The sequence below is a fragment of the Nicotiana tabacum genome, chromosome 21, assembly GCF_000715075.1.
Source record: "Nicotiana tabacum cultivar K326 chromosome 21, ASM71507v2, whole genome shotgun sequence".
NCBI classification, from domain to species: Eukaryota; Viridiplantae; Streptophyta; class Magnoliopsida; order Solanales; family Solanaceae; genus Nicotiana; species Nicotiana tabacum.
The window spans coordinates 95,230,530-95,250,691 of record NC_134100.1 but is presented as its reverse complement, the minus strand read 5'-3'; positions in this window follow the sequence as shown (position 1 = coordinate 95,250,691).

Sequence of the window (20,162 nt, the reverse complement as noted above, 5' to 3'; positions counted from 1 at the left end):
GTAAAAAACAAGGACAACGAGCTAATTCCTACCAGAACAATGATACAACAAGGAAGGATCACTTCCCTCTTCCTTTCATTGATCAGATGTTGGAGAAGGTGATGGGGCGTGGATGTTACTGCTTCTTAGATGGATATTCAGGGTACAATCAAATACCCATTACTCCCGAAGATGTTGAGAAAACCACCTTTACATGCCCGTCCGGAAATTTTGCATACCAGAGAATGCCTTTCGAACTATGCAATGCACCAACTACTTTCCAGAGATGCATGATGTCAATATTTTCAGATTTAAATTTGAAATTTTTGGAGGTGTTCATGGACAACTTTACTCTATTTGGAGATGATTTTGAAGGCTGCTTAAGGGACCTCGAACTTGTTCTGAAACGATGTGAGGACATTCACCTATTACTCAATTGGGAAAAGTGCCACTTCATGGTTAAGGAGGGGATAGTTTCGGGCCATAAAGTCACAGATGAAGGTATTGAAGTCGACAGAGCTAAAGTAGATATGATAGCTAAGCTCCCACCACCGACCTCAGTGAAGAGCATTAGATGTTTTTTGGGGCATGCCGATTTCTATAGAAGGTTCATTAAGAACTTTTCCAGCATTACCAAGCCCTTAACTGCATTACTTGCCAAGGATGTGAAATTTGTATTTGATGTGGAGTGTCTCAGAGCATTCGAACTGATCAAGGAAAATCTAGTGAGTGCCCCCATAATGGTGACTCCTAACTAGAGTGAGCCTTTTGAGATAATGCACGACGCCAGTGATGTGGCAGTAGGAGCAGCGCTGGGGCAGAGGAGAGATAAACTATTTTGACCCATCTACTATGCAAGGCGGACCTTTAACGATGCTCAGGTGAACTATGCTACCACATAGAAGGAGTTCTTTGCAGTAGTATTTTTCTTTTGGCAAGTTCAGATCCTATTTGGTGGGAAACAAGGTAATATTGCATACTGATCACTCAACACTGAAGTATTTGCTGAGTAAGAGAGAGTCCAAATCGCGTCTGATGCAGTGGGTATTGTTGCTACAAGAATTTGATCTAGAAATCAAGGACAGGAAGGACACATAAAATCAAGTGGCTGACCACTCCCCCAAAAATAAGTTTTTGCTTGTCCTTAATCAAATAAAATAGTTCTCACCTCCCCAAGTTAAGAGCCATTCCAGCTAATCAAAAGTGAGTCATTCACACATCAATTGAGACCAACAAATACCCACACCACTTATGAATATCAACAAGGCAACAAGTTAAATGTTCATGCACAAATAGTTCTAATATGACACTTGAGCATCAAGAGTTGATTTTATTCATCAAGGAAGCTCGCTCTTTCATGTAGGTCATTGTGGATCCCAAACTCCTTCTCCTCTACTCTCCATTTTCCTATCTTGCTTAAGAAGTTAGCACTCAATCCAAATATTTGCGAAAGGTTCACTCATTTCTCTCAAAAGAATGTCGCAAGTACGACTTTAAGTACCATAGGCTTGCCCCTCATGTAGATCACCACTAATGTAAGCTCACTCGACTTGTAATCACGTAGGGATTTTTCGGAATGCAATGAAGGCTTTTGGATTAAGGTTGGATATGCTATGATAGAACAGGTTTATGTTTCCTTAAGCACTCCATTTCTTTTCTAGGCTCATGCTTTGCCAACTCTTTGAGGCATTTTCTTTTCCTTGGGGGAACTAGAGAGACTTAACATCACTCTTTCTTGATCATGATATTCATTTCCTCCCTATTTTGATTTCTCCATACTTTGCATCATTACTTTTCTTTGAATCCCATCAACTCTTCAACTTATTCACTTTCTTTTTACATTTTTCTTTTTGTTCTTTCCTTTTCTTGCCTTTCCTTCTCATCATTTCTTTTCTTTTTGTTCCTTGATACCTCTTTCAAGGTACTCATCTCTCCCCCAAAATTATGTTTTTAGCCAATTGTTTCACAAGAGTGTTAAGGAAAGCTCGGGTGCCAAGAGAGGGTCACGACAAAATGGGTAAAGACTTGTAACATGGTTATCAAATGAGAAGGGTTTTAGGCTCAAATGGGTTGACTAGGGATAACAACATTGGTGGGCAATGGAAAACTTCAAGCAGGCCAAGGAGAACCTACAATCACTTCTCAAACAAAGCAAAACTTAAAATGTTTCCTAGAAACACATTCGGGGCAAGTTCTACACCATTCGCATGGGTACTTAGACTTAAAACACAAACATCTCACCTCTCACGCAGCTGGATTGTTAAAGAGGATATAGACGAGGGCCCATAACGACCATATTCAAGATTGAAAATCACTATGGATCGATTAAACCACTCGATGATTGCCTAAGTCAACACAAGTGTCACAAGGTCACTAACTAGAGATATATCTTTCCAAATACCTTGTTTTTTACCATAAGCACGTAGTAAAATGTATTGGTACCAAGTGAAGCATGTTTGACTCTTCGAGCATGACTCAATTAGGTATTTTTATTCAGTACTACTACTATTATTACCTAAACACCAAAATAGACTTAGTCCCTTAAGAAGATTGTCACGCCATCCATCGTTGGGAAGAGTCATCCGGTTCACACAAAAATAACCTTTGGAAAGAACCGTGGTATTAAGAAAACCAAAGGCTTATTAACCACTAAAACATAAAAAGAAGCTACTAATTCAAAAGAAAAACAAACATAATGATATAGAAGCTATAAAGCAAGAAACTATTGAAACCATAATGAATATACATAATGAGAGATAAGAGAGAATATATACATAATGAGAAAGAAGAAGAAAATTGTAATAAGTTAATTACAGGCCAAATGTCTCATAGTTATCAAAATACATACTCATCAAGATGTGTCAAAGAAACTCCACCCCCACCCCGAATAAAAATAAGCATTATCCCCAATGCTTAACAAAATAAGAGTAAAAGAAGGGTGAGAGTGAAGAAAACTCCCTATAGCTCTGTGTCCATCTCTGTGTCCCCAGCAGTGGCACCGACCTCATCCTCATCCAATTGAATCTCATCATCCTCAAGTACGTGAGTGGCTGGGTTGGTGAACATCTGACGTACTGCCTCGGCAGTGTCAGCAACATTGTCTGGCTCCTCAGACTGGCTAACTGGTGCTGTAGGTGCTATAGAATCTGGGCCTGGGTGGTGCGAGTCTATCAACATATCAAATGGAATGTCTCCGGCTGCTGCAATCTTGGTAACCTATCGCTGGAGCTTGTCCACTGACTTCTTGGAGGCTTGGGACTTCCGCATCTTCTTCACCTCCTTTACCAGCTCTTCTATCACTGACCCATGCTGCACTAGAGTGGCCATTATTGTGTTTTGATTTTCCAAAAGCTTTTTCAAGGTTTCTTCAATTGTGGGGAGAATCTAGGGTGCCGGAATGGATAACTGTGCTGCAACATGACTGGATATGTCAGACATCTTTACAGTATCTATCTGCATCTAGTTGTTGAGGCTTGCCAGTGTTTGGGAGACTCGCATCACAGTCAGTGGAGTAGTGGGCATCGCTACCGGCTTCAAAGCCGAGGTGGAAGGCATTGAGGCTGAAGGTGGAGGCATGGCAGCTACACTGGCTGAAGGCTCTGCTGAAGTGGAAGGTATATCTACTGACTCTGCAGCTACCACTGATGGCTCATCATACTAGCCTACGGTAGTAGTCGACTGACCATTTCTTTTCGGGTTGTGTGCATCCATCAGAGAATACCAAGAGAAAGGCTTCTTAGCCCGAACCTTCGTGTCAAAATCTCACGGCTCTAGCCATGCATCCGTAAGGTACTCAGTGATGGTGTTGGGATACGGGTAGGAGGTATCATCTTGCCTTGCGACCACAGACATGTTGGTCAACATCATGATACCCATATTGATCGGGTACCCCGGCCATAATGGAGGCGACTAGAACTGCCCGTGGAATAGGTAGGTTTGTTTCATTCTGGCACGGGTCTAGTCTGTTGCATACAAAGGTCTCCCATCCTTTCACCTCAAAGTTTAGGGTGTTCCACTGAATAGTAACCCTTGCTGTGATCCATGGTGGTGGTGGCCCCAGGGCTGCAAGAATCTCAACTAGCCATGGGTGAGCTGCATCACCCATCGCCAACTTCTTCAAGTACTGTGCAGGCTCCAAATCCTCAAACCCTAAGTAGGAGTTTTGTGTGTGATGGCCGAACCGCACCTTCAGATTCCTCACTTTTTCCACTTTGGTCCCTTTCTTTATGTTCGCCACATTGGCATAGAACTCCCGGACCATATATACTCCTTAGCGTCCACTACACTTTGGGTGAACCACATCCACCCCTTTCGCTCTCAGAATTATCTCAATACTGTTGGATTATACTTGTCAAGATCTTTAAGTTGGAACTGCCACTCATGAGTGAGCGATCTAATCAGCCACCATCCACGTAAGCTAGTGAAAACAGCTATACTAACGAAACGGTCCTCCCAAACCTCTTTCTTCTTCAACCTCTCAAGACCGGCAACTGTAGTATCACCCCTCGACCATCATCTGTAATATCATCAACAGTAGTTACTAGTGCCTCAGGGACAAGTGTAGATGAGGGGTCCGAAGCCTGACTGGCACTCTCTGAACCTCAGAGGTGCTATGTGATGTGGAAGGCTCGTCCCAGAGTTGTTACCTCCCCGGTGGCTGTGATTGGACAACCGGATGCTCTTGAACTGATTCGCCCCCGATGCTTCCCGAAATGGGGCATAAGAACTAGATTTGGAGGGCTCTGGATTGCTTTCTCGGCCGGCTGTAGCTTTCTTGGTGATTATCTTTTGGAGGGCGAGGGGTAAAGTACTTTTGCCTCGACCTTTGGACGGTTCACCCCTCCCTTTGATGTATCTCCACAACCTCGAGATCTCACCATTTTCTGTAACAAGCAACAACAGGAGTCAGTTGTAAGTCAAGTGCAACAGATAGTGAACACACAGTGTAAAACATATTTGCAGGGTGGGGAAGTACGGTCCGCACAATTACAAGTCTGGCCGCAGGTTGGGCTATGCAGATCGCACAATTTGATCTTGCGGCCGCAGAATTGGATCTACGGTCTGCACAATTATTAGTGTGACCGCAGATTTGGAGTGTGGTCCGTACTTTTATCATCGCGGCTGCACATCAGACTCATTAACATGTCAACACTCTGACGACAGAGATTGGGCTGTTTTGCGGCCACACTCACTTTTCTGCGGCTGCGATGGGATTTCTGCGGTCCGCACAATTTCAAGTGCGGCCGCAGAATTAGCCTTGACTAAAGAACAATAATCTCAACTTCTGCGGCCCGCACAATTTCTTTTGCGGCCGCAGATTTCAAAATAATTGTGAGTAGACTTTCTAGGGCTGTTCAATTTATGCACAAATTCGACATGGTATTAACAATTAAGCATGAAAATCAATTCACCCATTGTCACGACCCGAAATCTGACATATCATGATGGCGCCTATCTCAATACTAGGAAAGTCGATAACATCAATAACCCCTAATTTCCTTTAAGTTTGAAAAATATAATATTTAAATACAATACAAAATCTCACAAATACTGATACGAACACTCCCCAAAATTTAGTGTCACTGAGTACATGAGCATCTAATATGATTATAAGTCTGGAAAATACGGTCTATGATAGTCTGAGACCAAATACAGTAAACAAGGAGATAGGGAAGGAGAGACGAGGTCTGCGAAATAAGACAACTACCTCAGAATCACCGAAAATTCAACAGCATGAAAGAATCAACACCCGCTATGTCCGGGAACACCTAGATCTGCACACGAAGTGGAGGGTGTAGTATGAGTACAACCAACTCAGTAAGTAAAAATAATAAATAAGGAACTGAAGATAGTGACGAGCTACACAATTATAGTTCATTTTCAGTAATTCCAGCAAAGAATAGACATTCTTTCAAATCCAGCATTTTAAGTCAAATTAATTTTATACAGTTCAAGTTCATGTATTCCGGATATAAAATCTTTCGAAAAATTTCACAACAATGACAGATAGTAACTAAGTGAAACAACAAATGAAAAGAAAGTACAACCTCTCAAGACAACAATCACTCATTGGGCTCCCGGCCCTCAGCACTCACACTCACACTCAATGGGTACCCGCACTCACTGGGGGTGTACAGACTCCGGAGGGGCTCCTATAGCCCAAGCACTATAATCTGCACGGACAACTCATGTGCTGCACGGACAACTCACGTGCCATAGTATCCTTACCTCATCGACAAGCCCTCGGCCTTACTCAGTCCTCAACCTCCCTAGTCTCTCGGCTCTCGAAAATCACAAAGAGCAGCCCAAATAAAGATAACATAGTGTATCAACAAAATCTAGAAAGACTGAGGTATGATACGCAAGTAAAATCATGACTGAGTACAAGATAGCAATTAACAAATAATTCAACAAGTATGCGACCTCTGCGGGTTCCCACAGTACTATCACATAGCCTAAGCATGATTTCTAACATGATTTACAGACAAATTTCTTCAATACATAGAGAGCATATAACTAACAACAAGTTATTCAACTTTACAGTTCCATGGGACGGATCAAGTTACAATACCCTCGGTGCACGCCCAGACGCCCGCCACCTAGCATGTGCGTCGCCTCTAAAATAATCACATGATACAAAAAATCCGGGTTTTATACCCTCAGGACTAGATTTATAACTGTTACTTACCTCAAACCGTGAAATTCTTATTCTGCAATGTCTTTTCCTCGTGAATTGGCCTCCAAATGCCTCGAATCTAGCCATAAATAATTTGATTCAGTTAATAAAATTTATTGGAATTAATTCCATAAGAAAATGCTAATTTTCCATAAAGATCAGAAATTTAGCTCAAAAATCGCTCATGGGGCCCACGTATCAGAACCCAACAAAAGTTATAAAATCCAAACACTCATTCCGATACGAGTTCAACCATACCAATTTTATCAAATTCCGATAACAACTCAACCTCCAAATCTTAAATGTTCGTTTTTGGAAGATTTTGCAAAAATCTTGATTTCTTCCATTTAAATCCAAAATAAATGATGAATATAACCATATAATCATGAAGTATAATCACTTTCGGATATAGAACAGTTACCCCAATCCATATGGTGAAAATTGCCTAAACATCGCTTCAATTCGAGCTCCATAGCTCCAAATATGTTAAAAATTGTTGAAACCTCGAAATATAGCTACTGCCGAGGTATTTACTATTCGCGATCGCGAAGAACAAAATTTTTCAGCCCAAAAATTGCTCTTCGCGATCGTGGAAAACCAATCGCGATCGCGAAGAACAAACTCCCCAACTTTTGCAGAGCCTCTAGTATAATGGTCATAACATTTTGTACAAAACTCCATATTGCAAATGGTTTAACTTTCTGAAAACTAGACACCAAAGACTATAACTTTCATTTGTTGCTCATCTCCCAATTCCTTATAGATTGCTAGATATAAGCTTCCAAAATAAGCCTTGTGCAACAGAGATTTCCAAACTCTTCCCAGACAACCTATAGTGTATCTACCATACCTTTTTGTAAGCAACTCCAAATGACAAATGGTTTAACTTTCTGAAAACTAGGCATCAAGGGCTACAACTTTCATTTTTGGATCATCTCCAAAGTCAGTGAGTGCAGCAGAGATTTTGTTCTACGTGATCGTGAAAGATCTTCCGCTATCGTGATTCACAAGGTCCCAAACTGTTGTTTGCTCTTCGCGAACGCGACCAAATGTTCGCGATCGCGATGCACACCTTTGTAGGCAGAAACCAACAATTAAAAATGGCCTAGAAATGGTCCGAAACCACCTCGAAACTCACCCGAGCCCCTCAGGACCTCCACCAAATATACCAACAAGTCCTAAAACATCATACGAACTTAGTCGAAGCCTCGAATCACATCAAACAACGCTAAAACCACGAATCGCACCTCAATTCAAGCCTTGAACTTTCAAATTCTCTATCTTGTGCTGAAATACATCAAATCAATCCAGAATAACTTCAAATTTTGCACACAAGTCATAAATGACATAACGAAGCTATTCCAATTTCCAGAATCAGATTCCGATCTCGATATAAAAAAGTCAACCCCCTGGTCAAACTTTCCAAAATTCAACTTTCGGCATTTCAAGCCTAATTTCACTACGGACCTCCAAAAAAAATTTCGGACAGGCTCCTAAGTTCAAAATTACCATACGGATCTATTGGAATCATCATAATTAAATTCCTAGGTCGTTTATATATAAGTCAATATCCGGTCAACTATTTCAACTTAAGTTTCCAACATGAAAATTCATTCTTCTATGCTAACTCCGAAATACTTTAAAACCAAAACCGACAATTTACACAAGTCATAATACCTCGTAGGAAGTTATTCAAGACTTCAAATAGTTGAAAGGAGTGTAAATGCTCAAAACGACCGGTCGGGTCATTACACCCATTCCCCATAGAGGGATTATCAGTTGACCTACTACAGTTTAAACCCCACATGGTTGTAAAATTGAAATCAATTGACAAATGGCCTAAAGCTACCTAACAAATTGTAAATTAAACTAAAAATTGAAAAATTCTATGAGTAATTGAAGCATACTAGATATGAAGTAGTGCAAATGAGTGAACACAGATATGGATTGAGTGTGGCAGATGATTGAACAAACGATTTCAATATTTTAGAATTTTGAGTGCTTAGAGAGGGAAAAATGTACAGTAGCCCTAGGTTCACTATTTATACAGATGGTCTGACTAAGAGGGACAAAGTGATGAGTGTGGCCGCAGAATTCCTTCTGCGGTACGCACTCTGTTACATGGGGCTCAAAAGCCCTAGCTGATCTGCGGTCCGCAAAATTTGTGGTGTGACCGCAGATTTTTGATGCGGACAACATATTTTTATGTGCGGCTGCACTTTGGCCATTTCTCTGACAAACCAAACTTCAGAGAGTTTGCATTTTCCCTTTCCAATTTGTGACGTACACACTACAATTGTGCGGCTGCGGTTACCTTCTGTTGTAGCAACCTAAATTGTGCGATCCGCATAATACACATGCGGTCCACACTTAGCCAATTTTCTAGGCACAGTTCCTATAAAGTACACTCATCCCTGCAGTGCACTTCAAATACAGTTAGCACAAAAATAACACCTATCTACAAAAGAAGAAAAGAAAAGAAAAAAAAATATGGGTTGCCTCCCAAGAAGCGCCTAATCTAATTTCGCGGTACGACGTAGATTACAATTATTTCAAATGAATAACTGCCACCACGTGGCCATCATCAACTTGTCCCAAATAATACTTCACCCGGTGACCATTGACTCAGATTACCTCATCATTTTTGATCATCAAGTCCAATGCACCAAAAGGTGTCACACCCACAATTTCAAAGGGACCACTCCATTTAGATTTCAGCTTTCCGGGAAACATCTTCAATCGTGAGTTGAAAAATAAAATAAGATCGCCCACCTTGAACTCCTTATTTCGGATGTATTTGTCATGAAGGTACTTCATCTTCTCTTTGTACAAGGACGAAGTCAATACCCCACACATCAAAGATATCAATCTTCAAAATGGTAGTGAGAGGCATTTCATTCTTCTTCGAGATTGCACCCACCCGTTGGCATTCATTACATCTTTTCACCATATCACTTACATCTTTGTAAAGAGAGGCCAATAGGAACTGCAACTTAGCACTTTGGCCGCCGTTCTTGCTCCACCGCGGTGACCATCGTAAGGCAAAGAATGGCAAGCTTCAAGAATAACATTTTGCTCTTCGTCCGGTACACATCTTCTAATTACCCCATTCGTGCAAATCCGAAAAAGGTATGGCTCATCCCAATAATAATCTTGACCATACCATTTGAGCTTCTTCCTTTGATTTGAAGAGAACTCATTTGGGATGATTTCACACATAAGGAAGTTTTCTAGATCCGTGAACCATGGCACCTCCTTCATTGAAATAGCCGTGAGTTGCTCATCGGGATAGGAGTCATTGATTTCAAGGCCATCATGCGGCCTCCCCTCCTCCTCCAAACGAGACAAGTGGTTTTCCACTTGATTTTCACTCACTTGATAGCACCCATCTCATCAACCGAGCTTTTGAATCTTTCTTGCTCATAAGATAGCGAAGTGCCACATGATCCGTATGAACAATAACCTTTTCACCCATCAAGTATGGGCGGAACTTCTCCATTGCAAACACAATGGCAAAGAGCTCTTTCTCTGTAACGGTGTAATTGAATTGTCCATAATTTATGGTCTTACTAGCATAGTAGACCGGATGAAAGTTCTTGTTGATACGCTACCCCAAAACTGCCCAAACCGCTACATCACTAGCATCACACATGAGCTCAAAAGAAAAACTCCAATTAGGAGCGGTGATAATGGGAGTAGTTGTCAACTTGAACTTTAACAATTCAAAGGATCTCATGCAATCATCATTTAAGTAAAACTTAGCATATTTCTCTAAGAGCTTACACAATGGGTTCACCACTTTAGAAAAATCCTATATAAAGTGTTGGTAGAACCCCGCGTGACCCAAGAAACTTCTCACGCTTTTCACTGAGGTTGGAGGTGGAAGTATAGAAATAACCTCTATCTTCTCCTTGTCGACCTCTATGCCATTCTTTGAAATCTTGTGGCCAAAGACAATGCCTTCCTCGACCATGAAATGACATTTCTCCCAATTCAACACCAAGTTTGTTTCTTCACACCTTCCTAATACTCTATCCAAATTTTCCAAGCAATCATCAAAAGAATCCCTGACTATCGAGAAGTCATCCACAAAGACTTCAAGGTAGACCTCTATCATATCCGTAAATATAGCCATCATACACCGTTAAAAAGTCGACGGTGCATTGCATAAGCCAAATGACATCCACTTGAAAGCGAAAGTTCCATAGGGACAAGTGAAAGTTGTTTTCTCTTGATATTCCGGGGCAATAAGGATTTGGTTGTAGCCCGAATATCTATCTAGAAAGCAATAGAAAGCACGGTCGGCCAACCTATCAAGCATTTGGTCAAGGAAGGGAAGTGGAAAATGGTCTTTCCTCGTGACTTTTTTTGCTTCTGATAGTCTATACACACTCTCCACTCGGTCACCGTTATATCAACTCGTTCTTATCATTAGTGACCACTGTTATGCCCCCTTTTTCGAGACACATTGCACCAGAGAAGTCCACAAACTATCAAAAATGGGGTAGACAACCCCGACATCTAACCACTTGATGATCTCCTTTTTGACCACGTCTTGCATGACTTCATTTAGTTTCCTTTGATGTTTAATGGATGGTTTGGTATCTTCCTCCAAGTTAATCTTGTGCATGTAAAATGCGAGGCTTATTCCCCGAATATCCGCCAAAGTCCACCCAATAGCCTTCTTCCTTTTGTGGAGCACCACCAATGTAGAGTCAACCTGCACGTTAGTCAAACAATAGGAAAGAATAACCGGTAAAGTAGAACAAGGGACAAGAAATTCATACCTAAGATATGGAGGAAATGGCTTCAACTCCAAGGTAGGAGGCTCTTCAATTGAAGGCTTTGTAAAAGGAGTTTTCTTATTATTAATATCCAAGGAAAGTTTTCAGGGTGCATAGTTGTACGACCCTATTCCTTGCAAAGAATTCACACATTCCATGAAGTCATCCATCTCGTCACCGTCAAAGTTGAGCAAGACGTCCTCCAACATATTACCCACATTAACCGTGGCACTTGTATCATCACTAATCACATTAGTCACCAAGTCCACGAAAGAACACACTTCATTGCAATTTGGTTGCCGCATAGATTTGCACACGTAGAACACCACCTTTTCATCACCCACCCGGAAAGTGAGTTCTACGGCTTTCACATCATTAAGATGAACAGTAATGAAGAAGCATTAAGGACTTAGATTTATACATATAGGATAAGCAACAAGAGTAACCTGGAGTTTGGTAGCAGATCTCAGTAGCTATAAATCAAAGTAAGAGTCATGGCAGTAAAGTCATACGGATAGATAAACAGAATCTATGAAATAGGGTATAGCAATATTCGTAAGTTCAACAAAGTACCAAGTGAAGAACTTCAGTATACCCATAGATGCCCAGAGGGACATCTTATCAAGCTTTGTATATGTTTACAAAGTGAGGCCTAGAGATTGGCTAAAAGCTGGAAGAAAAAGGAGAGAAGAGTCGCATAGGCGCACTCATAAGGTTAGAGTCGTACAGGCTGCATGATAGAAGGTAGCAACAGTTACGAGATTGGAAGGATTCCGACCACAAGTCATGGTGTGAGAAATAGGCCTAAAGGGGGGGGAATGACCTGTCCTTTAAATTCATTCACAGAGCAGTTGCCTAGATGGCAAGAAGAGTACTAAAGTATTCACAAGGACTATAGGTTATGATAATGATAAGTGCATCAGTTAACATTCGAGGACGAATGTTTCAAAGGGGGGAATGATGTTACACCCCATGTTTTCGTACGTGAAAGTACGAAATAAGTAAATTGATATAAGATTAGAAATGAGATGTTACATCACGCATTTTCATACGTTAAAGTTTCGTCGTAAGTTAATCGACGTAAACTCGGGAATGAGATTATTTTGAGATTATAAGCATTTATGCTATTTCAAAACAAGTGATAAGTAAATTCTTGAAGGTGAGAGGGCAAGCGAATGAAAGAAAATGAGTTTCGTCAAAGTTTGAAAATTTGGGATAAAATACGGTCCGAGCTATAATACTCTGTATTTATGGACTAGTGCAATACAAGCTACCACATGACCATGATGGTAAGGTGTATAAGGTATGTTAAAAGTGAGTAGTATTTTAAGTAATTTGAGATAATTCTTAATTATGTGGGGTATATTGGTTAATGGAAGATTAACAAGTTATTAAGAAATTGGTGGATAATTTATTAAGATCCTTTGGATAAATACTTGAACCCAACGTGGCAGCAAGCTAAGACAAAGAAAATGACTCTTAGCTCTCATTACAAGGTGGCATTTTAAGAGAATATTTGTGGCTAAGTCATCATCAAAGTGGGGTCCACAACATGTAACCTTAAGACTTGATCTCTTACCTTATTAAAAGAGTATGCTAAGACTTGCTAAGAGATCTTCTTACGGATGGAGTTCAAGCACAACATTTTAAGAGATTTCTTACCTTATTAAGGTATAAGATCTCTAATTCATTTGAGAGAGATTGATACAAATCTTCAATGGTAACGTGATTAGCACAACAAAAGGCTTCTCTAAAATCTCAAGTTGAAGATGGTCATATTCACTAAGTGACGGATGAGCTTCAGAAAATTTCATACAAGATCCGATTATGCGTGAGATGCAATTCTACGAAAGCACAGTACAATCTTTCTCAAGAATATCATACGGATTTTTCCCTACTTCGATCCGCCATTATGTGTTTTGTCCCAATTGACGTGTGTTAGAGGGATTGTCAAGAGAATCAACTCAGGTATGTTAAGGCTATCCCTTATTTACTATTGGTATGATCTATACGACACGAACGAAACGAGCAAATGCATAATTTTCATAAATGACTCTATTCATAGAAGTACTAGGGGTGTCTATATTCTTGATTCCCCATGTGAATTATTATTATATATTTTGTCCATGGGTCTCATAAAAATACATATTTGATAAGGTTTATCCGAAAGGTATATTAATTTTGACCTAAAAATGTGAAACTCGTCTATTTATACAGGGCTAGAAATTTTGCACAAAAATGCCCTTCGGAAGGTTTTGCGACTGCACAATTCCATGTGCGGTTCGCACTTTTCTTCAATTTGTTAGGATTGGAAGTTCGCTGCCGCATAATTCTGTTCTGTGGCCGCAATACACTCTTTCTACGGTCCGCACTTTTACATGTGCGGCCATACCTTTCTCTTTTGCGGGCCACACTTTTACATCTGCGGCCGCATAGCTCTTCTTTTGCTGCCGCACAATTATTGTGCGGTCCGCACTTCTGGGGGACTTGGAATGCACCTTCTCTGAACTTTGCTTTGGCTTAGCTTTTGCGGCCGCACAATTCATGTGCGGACCGCACTTTGCACCAAACTATGATCACTTTTCCTTCATAACCTGCGGTCGCAGATGATATTCTGCGGACCGCACTTCTAAGCTTCTGTGCCTTTTATGTCCTTGAGTTTAGATTACTCCTTTTTGAGATAGATTCCTTCTCGGGAGTTCATCTTCTAATATTCCTGCAATTGAGTACATTTTATTAGTTTTCGGGAAGAAAATTAAACGCTTCTAGACTAAAACAAAAGCTAAAAGGTGCTAATAAGTAGTCAAATCCCCACTTATCAACCACCTGTCACGATTAGAGAAACCACATATTGAAGCGGTGGATATTCGGGAAGAGTTCCCAGATGAACATATTTTTTCCATTGCAGCAGTATCCGATAGACCACCATGGTTCGCCGACATAGCTAACTTCTTGGCTAGTAGGTGGCTACCATACGACTTGACCTCCGATTAGAAAACGAAGCTGCAAGGTGAGGTAAAATGTTATTTTTGGAATGATCCCTTCTTATTAAATTGTGTGCAGATGGTGTAATTCGAATATGTGTTCCTGAAGGCTAGATGGAAAGCGTTCTGTCTCATTTACATGATGGAGCAGCTGAAGGACACTATGGTGGGAATCGTACTACAGCAAAGGTCATGGAAGCCGGTTTCTTTTGGCCTACCTTGTACAAAGACGCGAGAGCGTATGTAGCTGCATATGACAAGTGTCAAAGGGAAGGTAATATTAGCAAGAGGGATGAAATACCTCTCAACTCCATTCTGGTATGTGAAATGTTTGACGATTGGGCATTGACTTCATGGGTTTGTTCTATCGTCACACTCTTATGAGTATATCCTAGTAGTCGTTGGCTACGTCTCTAAGTGGGTTGAAGCAATCCCTACTAGGACCAATGATGCTCGGGTGGTATGTGAATTCTTAAGGAAAAACATATTTACCCTCTTTGGGACACCTAGAGTGATTATCAGTGACAATGGGTCATACTTTGTGAACAAGCAGTTTGCTGCACTGTTGTCCAAGTATGGGGTCACACACAAAATAGGAACCACGTACCACACCCAGACTAGTGGAAAAGTCGAAGTGGCTAACCGTGAACTTAAATGAATTCTTGAAAAGACGGTTAGTGCTTCTCGTAAGGATTGTTCGGTAAAGTTGGAAAAAGCTCTATGGGCGTACAGAGCTGCGTTCAAAACAACCATAGGGACTTCGGTATTCAAACTAGTGTATGGAAAATCGTGTCACCTACCTGTAGAGATAGAACATAAAGCTTATTGGGCAATTAAGATGTTTAATCTTGATCTTAGTCTTGCAGGTAAACATAAGTTGGCGCAGATGAATGCATTAGAGGAGTTTAGACTGGACGCGTATGAAAATGCGCGGATTTTCAAAGAAAAGACTAAAAGGTGGCATGATCATCTGATTAAGCCTAAGGAGTTTCATGAAGGGGATAAAGTCTTACTGTACAATAGTAGACTCAGATTGTTCCCCAAAAAATTCATGTCTAGATGGACGGGACCGTATGTGGTGAAACATGTATCACCATATGGGGCAATTGAGATCCAGAACCAAGACGGAACGGAAGGTTTCAAAGTGAATGAGCACAGACTAAAACCGTATCTTGCAGGAGGATTTGCTCAGAAATCCTCGAGCATCAAAATCAGTTGAGGATGCCCGGTTGAGTCAAGATGATGACTATAACTCAGAACTACCTCTAACTCTTCTACGAGTTGGATTTTTCACTTTTGTTTATAGCATAAAATATATAGAAATTAGTGTAAATTATGATGTGGTAGTTAGAGGAAGGTACATCTCGTGGAAGGTAAGAATTGAGGGTCTAAAAGGCCCATTTTGAATGTATCTGTGCGCGACCGTATGAGGCGGAACGTGCACCAACCGCGCATCAGGTAAGCTGTCCTTTTTCCTTTTAATTTCGGACTCCCCCCCTCATAACCCCCAATTCTAATTTTTCCCTTCTCATTCCCCCTTCACTAATGAACCCTAAATCGCCATTTCCCTTCTCTTGTCTCATCTCTGTAAGAAAAACAACACCATACCACCACCCTAATCCTCTCCCTTCACCCATCGTCACGAGTTCTCTACCACAAAGACCCCTCAGGTATGTGAGATGCTTTCTCTCTCTTTTATTATTTTTTTTATATTTTTTATTTTGTTTTAAGTTGTTCTTTCTTTTTGTTCTCACTTTTCGTACTGGGGAGGGGGGGAGGTTGAGTTTCACCATGGAGACAGGCCATATAGTTGCTAGGAGTGAAAGTGGTGTATTCTTAGTCAAGCTAGGGCTAAAATTGCTTTGTGGGGGGTCAGGACCAGTTGTGCATGTCAAGTGTTTAGTGTTTGTATAAATGCCACAATGAGATTGAGGGTGTAATTTTATGACCAAGTGCGAGGGTGAAGTCTGAGTAGCCTCTCTTGATTCTCCATGTGATTCATTAGCTAATATTTGGCAGTTTGTTACAAGTACTATGGCGCCATCCAAGAAACGAAAAACCACAGGTTCCTCCACAAGTGGTCAAGCGGGCACATCCCGGTCACGAGCTTCGGCATCTGCTCGCCAGTATGATCAGAACAAGTTCATCTCCTAGGAAGCCCGGGAACAATTCCAAAATAAGGTAAGCAAGAAGACAATACCGGAGAGGGGAACTGATATTGGGTCTCTTCAGATTGTGTGGCCCAGAGTGTATAATGAATTGGTCAGGCAAGGCTTGGGGGTATTCTTTGAAGAACCTGATGAGGCAAACTTAATAGTTGTTCGGGAGTTTTATGCAAACTGCCCAGAACATAACAACCATGTCTGCACGATCCGGAGAAAGAGAGTGGACTTCTCCAAAGAGGCCATCCGAAAGGCCTATCATTTTCCCGAATACGTGGAAGACCCTACTACAAGTGACTACTATGCCACGCACCGCGGAGAACCATACATGTGGCGCCTGTTATTTGCAACCATTTGTGTATTTGGGAAGGAGGCAGTGTGGATAAAGGAGGGGCAAAAATTTCACTCGGCTTCACTTACCTTTGAAGGGAAATGCTGGCTCTACATCATCAATAACAGCCTACTGTCTTTAGGAAACACCACTGAGGTGAATGGTCCCCGGGCGGCTCTGATTTGGTGCTTTGTCAATGGCCACGATTTTGATATGGCTCAGATCCTTCAAGACGAGATGACCATTCGTTGTCCAGTGCAGAGGTGCGGGTTCTTTTTCCCATCATTGGTCACTCTATTATGTCGTGAGGCACGGGTACCAGAAAATTGGGCCACAGATGGAAAAGTTAAGCACGAACAAAAATTCTGGGTTGATAAAGTTGTAATTGGGAAGGAACATGTTGGACCTGCTGAGGAAGATAGTGTGGAATCTGATGAGCCTAGCGAGGGAAATGAGGAGAACAGTGAGGATTTTGCTGCTTCTCTACCGCATGAGCAGGGTGGTGGGGAACCTTCAGGCGGCGGATGGGACATGAGAATGAGCGCTTTAGAGCATGAGATGGTAGGGATGCGTACTTTCATCACTGATTTGGGTACTCGAGTGGACACCCTTGCTACACAGAATGCCAAATATGACAAGAAGATCACGGCATGGCTGCGTGAACTTGGCAGGGCTTGTCATATGAACCCCGACACTATCTCCGACACTGACTGGCTTGATCATGGGTATTTTTCTTCACCTTTGCATTTTCTTTGTGTATCATGAGGACATGCCGCCATTTAAAGTGTGGGTGAGGGATATTTGTATGTTGTACGTACATGAGTTTTGTTTTTGGTAGTTGCAGTAGTTAAAAAAAATACATAAATATTTTAAATTTTTTGATTTCTCCAAACAATGGATATCATTCGATGAGTTTCTTGAGGGTTTAAAGTCGAAAGAAAAAAAAAGGTTTTCATTTGTTAGGTAATGTATTAACTCCCCCTTGATTTTTCTTCATGCCGCGATTTTTTTTCAAGGGTTTTGATTGAACCAGGTGTAATTAGTTTTTATTCAGATTAGGAGTAGGAATCTTGAGCTATGTTTTGGATGGAAGGCAATATCTCTTGACTCTATTATTCCTTGAGAATAGTGAGTGCTTTAGTTGTGACGCTTAGGCTCAGTTTTTGACTCTTGTATAAGTACCTTAAATTGTATGATCTTAACTATGCTTCACTACTTTGACTAGAGTGTCATGATAGTCTAATTAGGAGTGAGGTATGTGCCATGTGTGTATGAGATTTGTATTATTCATTGCATTGCATTTGATGTCTAGAACTTGTCCCGTATGTTGCAAAGCGAAGTAGTAGTTGTATTCAGTCTTGGAAGTGATATAGGGATTTCTTTGTTGAGCTAGTAATATGCCTTATCCACCTAATTGTTATGTATCTTAGTTAACCCCTTTGAGCCTGTAATCTTGTTTCTTTGGCAATCACATTACTTACCCATTTATTTGAATTGACCCTCTATTTGAACATTTTACCTCTCACAAGCACTTGAAATTATTATGAAGTTTGTAAAATTTATAGCGTGGGATGGTTGATTTGGTTTTAGAGTGAAAATCAGAAGAAAGGTGCACTGTATTGAAAAGAAGTGAGAGCCACTTGAATAAAAAGAGAAAAGAAAAAAAATGTTGTATTGTTGTGCAAAATATTTTTTGATAGTGGTGACTCTTGATATAATTATGCTTAAAGGAGGAGGGAGTTAATATATATTTATGTGAAGGTAGAGTATGGTATGACATAAGTGTGGGGTTCTGAATGGTTAAGTATATGTATTAAAAGTGCTTAGGGAGGTGTAGTCACTCTTATATCCAAATGTATCCTACCCATCCCGTAGCCTACATTGCAACCAATTAAAGTCCTATTTGATCCTTGACTGAATGAACTCAATTAATAGAGTAGTATACTAAGGAAAAGCTTATGGTTCATTTTTTGTGGCATATGAATGTTGTTTACGAGAGTGAGTGAATACTTTCTATCTTGAGTTCCTAATTGTGCTGAATGTTTATTGTGTGTGGAAATATTATCTATTTAAGAGTGAAGACACTGAATTCATGAAAGAAAGGTAATACTTGACCTCTGTGTTAGAGTAAGTGAGCAAGTTATAAATAATATGTGGTGCTTTTGAGTCAAATCTTGAGGTTAAGATGTTACTTAATCTGTTTTAAAGAGTCTTGGTGTGATGAGTCATGAGAGTTGTTGAAAAGGGTCATATTTTAGGTGAAGTGTAGTTTGATTACTCAAGGACGAGCAATGGTTTAAGTGTGGGGTGAGTACTTCATCACCCTCAAAGCCATGGGCGAATAACCTTTCAATATGACTTGAAGGGGGATGTCTAAGTTACCGACGTCTTTATCAGAAATTTCAAAAGAGGCACTCTCCGGCTCATCAACAAGTCTAAAGGGAATTGAACTGGAAGGGGGATCTTGGGAGACATGGATTTCATCATCTGAAACCATGCGTCTTCTGACACGCGGTTTTCTCACCAAGGAACTTTCTTCAGTATTCTCCTCATCATTAGACCCACGGGCTTCTGTAGTTTTTCTCTTGGAAGAAGAAGTACTCAAAATCTATTCTTATGTGGAGCTTACATAAAGTATGGCTGTGGGAACAAATGCAGGGCTAATAAAAAAAGGGTGATGAAAAAATTTATATATGAATGAGTAAAGAAGGAAAGAAACCACGAGAATTAAAAGGTACCGTGAGTCTTCACTTTCCAACCAAATATCTGTGAAAGAAAATTTCATAATCTGTTGTCCATAGGAGCAAAAGTCAATATTTTTTCTACTTAAGCACGGAAGTCAGGAATTTCTTCGAAAACTTCCATGGTTGCTGAAGAAATAAATATACGATTATGTAAAACAATTCAAGACATCAAAGAAAGAAAAAGAAAAAAAAAACTTATGTGCAAAGTTCCATTTTTCTGGAAAAGGCATATTTTCTTCACCCATTAATCCACTGGTGGGGTCAGCAACAAATCGGGCGTATCAGCTACGATCACAGTCATCCTCAAGGCTGACTAAAACCCTTTTACTTCTTGCCACGAGAGAAAATACACCTTTATGAAACAGCTTAGGAGAGTAACGATGAAGTAAGTGACAGAAGGTAAAAGGAGCGGAAACTAAATCCTACAAATAACGAAGGCATGACACTGCCCTCCACACAATAGGACTGATTGGGCCAAGACAAACATTAAAATAGCGACAGA